This window comes from Acomys russatus, chromosome 2 (genome assembly GCF_903995435.1).
Source record: "Acomys russatus chromosome 2, mAcoRus1.1, whole genome shotgun sequence".
Lineage (NCBI taxonomy): Eukaryota > Metazoa > Chordata > Mammalia > Rodentia > Muridae > Acomys > Acomys russatus.
Window position 1 is genome coordinate 85524820 of NC_067138.1, and position 7593 is coordinate 85532412.

A 7593-nucleotide genomic window follows, 5' to 3' on the forward strand; every position below is an offset into this window, starting at 1 on the left:
TGCACATATTCCTGTGAATGTTCATAATAGAAATTGGCCTGAAATTCTCTTTCATTGTTGGGTCTTTCTGTGCTTGAGATATCAAGGTGACTGTGGTCTAGAATGATTTTGGTAAAATTCTGCTGTTTCAATTTTACGGAATAGTTTGTGGAGACTTGGTAATTAGCTCTTCTCTGAAGGTCTGGTAGCATTCTTCACTGAATCAATCTGGTCTTGAGCCTATTTTTGTTGTTGTTGTTGTTGTTGTTGTGAGACTTTTGATGACTGCCTCTATTTCCTTAGGTGTGACAGGACTTTTCAATTTGTTTACTTGATCTTGGTTCAATATTGGTGGTTGGTAGTTACCAAGAAAATTGTCCATTTTGTTTAGGTTTTCAAATTTTGTGGCATATAGGCTTTTGAAGTAAGACCTGATGATTGTTTGGATTTCCTAAGTGTCTGTCATTATGTCCTCCTTTTCATTTATGATTTTGTTAGTTTGAATACTCTCCTTCTGCCTTTTAGTTAGTTTGTCTATAGATTTGTTAATATTGTTGATTTTCTCAAAGAACCAGCTCTTTGTTTTGTTGATTCTTTGAATTGTTTTCTTTGTTTCCAACTTATTAATTTCAGCCATGAGTTTGATGATTTCCATCCTTCTACTCTTCTTCAGTGTGTCTGCTTCTTTTTGTTCAGGAACTTTCAGGTGTGCTGTTAAGTTTCTAGTATGGGATCTCTCGATTTTCTATATAAAGGCACTTAGTGCTATGACCTGGCCTCTTAGCACTGCTTTAATTGTTTCGCATGAGTTTGGGTATGGTGTGCCTTTAGTTTCATTGAATTCTAGGAAACTTTTAATTTCTCTTTTTGTTTTTTTATTTCATACCTTACCCAGATGTCACTGAGTAGGGAGTTGCTCAGTTTCCATGAGTTTGTAGGCTTTTGTTTGTTTATTTTGTTGGTGAGTTCCAGCTTTAATACATGGTGGTCTGACAAGGTATAAAAGTGTATTTCAATTTTCTTGTATCTGTTTAGGTTTGCTTTGTGACCAAGTACATGGTCAATTTTTGAGCAGCTTCTGTGAGATCCTTAAAAGAAGATATATTCATTTGTGTTTGGAGGAAATTTTCTGTAGATATCAGTTGGGTCCATTCACTTCATGATGTCTATTAGTTTCCTTGTTTCTTCATTTAGTTTCTGTCTTGATGATATGTCTATTGGGGAGAGAGGGATATTGAAATCTCCCACTATTAATGTGTGGGATTCGATGTGTGGTTTAAGCTTTAATAACATTTCTTTTACAAATGTGGGTGCTCCTGCATTTGGGATAGAGATGTTCAGAATAGAGACATCATCTTGGCTTACTTCTCCTTTGATGAGAATGTAGTGACCTTCCCCATCTCTTTTGATTAGTTTTGGTTGAAAATCTATTTTATCAGACAATGGAATGGCTACTCCAGCTTGCTTCTTGGGTCTGTTTGCTTGGAATATAGTTTTCCAACTCTTTACTCTGAGGAAATGTATATATTTATTGCTAAGGTGTGTTTCTTGTATATAAAAGAATGATGGCTCCTGTTTTTGTATCCATTCTGTCAGCCTGTGTCTTTCTACTGGGGAGTTGAAGCCATTAATGTTAAGAGATATTAATGACCAGTCGTTGTTAGTTCCTTTTGTCTTGATGTTGGTGGTGGTAGAGTATGTGTGTGTTTTTGTGTCTTGGATTTGTGGATGTGAAGTTATTTATTTCCCATGTTTTCCTGGGTGCAGTAACCTTCTTCAGTTCAGTTTTCCTTCAGTTACCATCTTAGGGCTGGATTTGTGGTTAGGTTCTGAATAATCTTGGTTTTTCATTGAATAACTTGTTTTCTCCATCTATGGTGATTGAAACTTTTGCTGGGAATGGTATTCTGGGTGGGTGTCTATGTTCTCTTAATGTTTGCATGACTTTCATCTAGGCCCCTTCTAACTTTCATTGTCTCTGTTGAGAAGTCAGGTGTAATTTTGATGGGTTTGCTGTTATATGTGACTTGACCTTTTTCTCTTGAAGCTTTTAATATTCTTTCTTTGTTCTTTACATTTGAGTTTTGATTATTATGTTGCAGGAGGATTTTCTCTTCTGTTCAAATCTATTTGGAGTTCTGTAGGTTTTCTATACATTTGTGTACATTTCTTTCATTACGTTGGGGAAATTTGCTTCTATGATTTTTTGAAAACGAGTTCTGGGCATTGGAGCTTAGAATCTTCTTATTCTGTTCCGTTTGTTTGTTTGTTTGTTTTTTGTTTTTCAAGACACAATTTCTCTGCATAGCTCTGACTGTCCTGAATTCATTTTATAGACCAGCCTGGCCTCAAACTCATAGCGATCTGCCTGCCTCTGACTCCCAAGTGCTGGGATTAAAGGTGTGGGCCTCCACCCCTTGGCATCTATTCCTATTATACTTACATTTGGTCTTTTTATAGTGTCACAGATTTCTTGGGTGTTTTGTATCAGGAACTTTTTAGTTTTAATGTTTCCAAAGTTATTGATGTATCAATAACTTTGATCGTATCTTCCACACTTGAGATTCTCTCTTCCATCTCCTCTTGTATTTACTTGGCATGGCTTGTGCCCATCATTCCTGTTCCCTTCCCTATGTTTTCCAACTCTAAGACTGCCTCTGTTTGTGGTTTCTTTGTTGCTCCCAATTCTCTCTTTAGGTCTTGAATTGTCTTATTCATTTCTTTTTTTCATTAAAAATTTTTTTCCTGTAAGTATTTCTAGGATTTATTCAAGTCCTTCATATGTTTGGATGTATTTTTCTGTGTTTCTTTGAGTGACGAATATTTCTCTTTCAAAGCTTCTATCATTTTCATCACTTCAGATTTAAAGTCTTCTCCTTGCACATCGTGGGTGTTTATATGGCCACGGCTTGCTGTGTTATGATCACTGGTTTGCTGTGTTGTTATATGGCTCTGAGTTTTGTTGCTAGTCTTCTTGTGTTGTCCTGTAGACATCTGGTTGTCTTTAGTGTTATCAGGCCTAGAGGTCCCTCCAATGAAGTCACTGTCTATGTCCAACATTGGACAGGGAAGTTGGGAGCAAGTAAAGAAAGCTCCAATCCTAAGGTTGCTTTCAAGGGCTCCCCAGAGGCCTCCTCAGAATGATGGACAGTGGGTGTTAGAGCCTGCACCCAACTCTGCTCAGCTGGGTTCCCTGGCTGTATTCCAGTTGAGTCTAGCAGGAGAGGAGTGGGCTTATTGATTTCCAAGCCCAAAGTTGTTCAGGTGGCTTACAGTGTTTTTTGTGATGTCAGGGCTCTGTCTATCTGCTGTGTTCCAGATAGGCTAGGTCAGTAAGCTGCTGGCTGGCAGAGAGAGATTGGAGCTCAAGGCTGCTCACAAAGCAGGAGCTAATGTGGGGTGTGGCCCTCACAGGACTCTGCTCTGTGGCTTAAGTGGATTAGGCCAATAGGCTATAGAGTGAGACCAGAGCCAGAAGCTGCTAGCAGTATAGCAGCTAGTGAGGATTGTGGCCTGAGCTGGCCTTTGCTCAGCCAAATTTTCCATTGTGTCTTAGCTGAGTCAGAGTGGTATGCTTCAGGCAGGTAGGCAGAGATTGACCCAGGCCTGAAGTTGCTCACAGGATAGCAGCTAATGCAGTTTGTTGCCCATGCAGCTCTCTGCTCTGCCTCTTTGCTTTGTGTGAGCAGTATGCTTTAGGTGAATGGGCAGAGACAGACCAAGGCCCAAAGTTGCTTGTAGGATGGTGGCTAATGTGAATTGTAGCTGGCGCCTCGATTCAGCTCTGATCTCCACAGGCAATCTTGAGATGACAGGGCCATGCTTATCTGCGCTGTGACCCAGCAAGCAGCTGGGGTGCTGAGAGCAATCAGAGCTTAGAGCGTTTGGGTGTCCTGCATTCTTTCTCAGGAAGCAAGTAATGTGGATTGTATCTAGTGCCGGGATTAGTTATACCTGTCTGCTCCCTGTCCCAGATCTGGGTAGCAGTAGATGGACAGTGATAGTCCTTAGCTGCACAGATAACCCACAGTCCTTCCCAAGATAGTGGCTAATGTGAGCTGTTCCCTTGGAATTTTCTATGGGTTATCTGGATGTCCAGGAGTCAGACCCACCCTTACCCCACACAGTGTAGACTCCTCTTACCAGGCAATCAGGAACACTGGCATTTTGTAACTCTGAGTTTGGTCTTTAGGTCACTGTGCAGTCCTGGTTTTCCTGCTAATCAGATGCCTTGTGTTATCAGTGCTGCCGTCCTGGAAATCCCTGAGTTTTGTAATTTTTATTTAAGATTTAACTTCTCTGACCTATTATCATCAGTAAGAATAATATAAAATTGTTATGATTCTCATTCACCACATTTGCAAGTGACATAGAATTAACACTAGCTTCTTACCTTCTCGGAATAAAAGTTTGTGACTACATTGTGCCAAGCAAAAGCTTATATTGTGCTTGGAAAACACTGTACTCTTTTAAAAGTATATATTTTTATATTCTTTTTAAATTAATTAATTTATATATGAATAATAGCCCCCTTCCTCTTCTTCTTCCAGTCCCAACCTCCCTTCTTCTTCCCCCTGTACTCCTTTCCTTACTCCTTATAAAAGGGGAGCCCCCCACCAACCCATCCCAGCACATCAAGTCCCATCAAGCCTGAGTATATCATCTTCCACAGTGGCCTTACATATTCTTAAACATAGAATATTGTACTTGAACAGACATCTATTTCTAGTAATATTGTATTATTCCTCCTCTATTGTCAGGATGCACCTTCCAGGGGGACATACACTCTTGGGAGGCTGTCCTATTATAGTCTGCTGAAGTATCACATTTCCCACTGGACTTAAGAGTAAAAACCCTTCAAATGGGATGCATGTCATTCAAGAGGAGATACTTGTTACAGATACTTGTTGTATTCAGTTTCCAGTGGGTGTAAGTCTTGCTTGTGTTTTAGCATCTTTTGGCTATGATATTTATGATATTTCAAAAGTAAACAGTTTCTTCTACTATACTATTTTGTTAAGTGTTTGCTGTTATAGAAAATACCTCCTAGTCTCAGTTACATACATGATTAGTGTATATTTTCTACTGACCTAAGTGTGTGTCTTAGAATGCTTTCTTCCAATTTCATGGATACTCCATTTCAGGAGACTTCTGTTTTATACTGCATCTACCTCCATTCTGTGGTCCCAGGCTTATGGTGTCACAATTAAGAAATGTATAGTAACCATCAGTTTTCAGCAATGAGTTTGTGTATGACATGTACTATTTCATCCTGTGATCCAGGAAACCAACTAATACAATAAGTCCTGTTTTCATGTATCATGGGAGAAAATGCATGGATTTTGTGAAAGCACAGCTCTGTCTCTGCAGTACTGTCTAAATTAGTTTCTGTGCTTACTGAAGAGTGTTCAATGATTCTTAGTGGTCAGTGAATATCTATTGTCTTAAACATTGATAGAATATGTACACAGTACTTTTAGACTGAGTGAACACAAGGTCTATTATTAAAATTAAGGTAATTATATGACAGTTTCCAAAAAATACACATTTTGTACCCAGTAATAGAATTATATAAACATTGAACTTAAAAATCCTAATAAAATAATTGGTATGTTATCACAATATTATATATATATTATACATTCTTGAAATAGTATGAGGTAGCTACCTAAATGTTTTAATAATAGTAATGTTATTTATTAATGTACAATATAAAGAAGTTTTTTTCCCAGTGGGCAAAAGACCAAAGCAAGATTATTATGTTGATTTCACATATATGTTGACTGCACACACACACACACACACACAGGAAAATTATTTCACAAATGTTAAGCCTATGTTTCCATACACAAAATTATTTGCCAATAATATATATATATATTTCTTCCACAATTGTCATAAATTATGATACTATTTTTGTTCATAAGTGAATGTTGCATTCTCTACTCCCAATCCAAAGAAGTAGGTTCAAGGATAAAAGAAGTTATGATTGTGTCTAAGATTGAGAATAGTCAAAGTAGATGATTGATGGTAGAATGCCTTTGGAAGATGAATGTATTCATAGATGATAGATTAATAAATGACACAGATAGAGGATATGTAGATATCTATTTATAGATTTATAAAAAGAGAGATGATAGAAATGAGAGAGAGAGAAAGAGAGAGAGAGAGAGAGAGAGAGAGAGAGAGAGAGAGAGAGAGAGAGAGAGAATAGGCAGAAAGATACATAAATATGGATAGGTACATAATAGAAAATTGACAAGGGCATGAAATAACAAAGTTAGATTTAGAAATGGATTTTGAGTAAGCAAATAGAAAAAGTCCTGAAATCGGGCTCCTCCTAACAATGATTGTGCATTATTGTTGAAGCAATTCCTCAGTGAAATCTTATACCTACCTTTCTGGGAGTGCTATGTGACTAAGTACTAGTAGGGTGCCAAGTCAAATCCTGTGAATCTATTAACCAATACTTTCTAAAACACAAACCCCAAATTAGCACCCTGCCAGACATATATTTTTTTTTCTAAGAGCAGATGGCTTTTTCTTTTTTAATATATTCTTTTAATTGTCTGTTTAAGGAGAATATGTCCTTTCAGCCTGACATGCTGATTTAGCAGAAAAAGACATCTGGTCTTTTTCCTTCAGACAACAAATAGCAGTGCCTCCAGGAGTCATGTGGAAAACATAATTATCTTTAAAGTGCTTATGTTATATCTAAATTTGTATTGCTTTCACATATAAACAAGTCTTTATTTTTATTAGTTTGCTGCTTTGTCAAATTAGTTAAACACACCAGTAAGTTTACCTTAGGTCGACAATCAACAAGGACTAACCACCTAATTGGAGGTTTCTCACTCATGGCACTGGGAACTGTGTTCTAAACCATTATTTATAGGAGAAGTGCCATCCAATCACACAGTAATACTTTCTTCAGTGCCTCTTGTATTTTTTGTTTGACTTAAAAGATAGTTGTTTTCCACAAGCAGGTTTCCCTATTCTTTTTTTGTCCCATTCACTTCCTTACACGTAAGTTTGTCTTCCCAAGAACTTTTCTACCTACACTATTTCACCTCTTCTTTCACAATGCTCCTCATATAAGGTAACTTTCTATACCAAATTAATCAGTTCTTAACTTCTCAGGGTACTTCATATTAAAATAAAATCCAAACAACAACAACAACAAAAAACCCAACAACAAACCACAAAAACAACAACAACCAGAACTGAAAAATTAGTTAGCATCTGCTTGTGTGAAAGAAAATATAGTCTTTGCCTTCTGATATTGGTTTATGTAAAATATATAGCTTACTGACTATGTATGCTTAAAATATCACAAACTAAAATATTTCCTCATTTTTGTTGGATTATTTTAACTAGAATATTTGATTTTATATACCATTATGATATATGTGAGCAAAGTTTGCTTTGTATTTCTCTCTTTCCCCTACATATATGATCCATCTAATTCCTCCTTTTCTGACCTTCTTGACCCAGTTTTTAGTTCTTATCCTGTATGTCCTTTCTCCCATGCTCTCCCGTTCCTTGACAGTTAATGTTCCCCTATTTTAGGCTTCTTTCTAGAACATCCTTTTTTTTGTTCTTTTATTTTTTTAC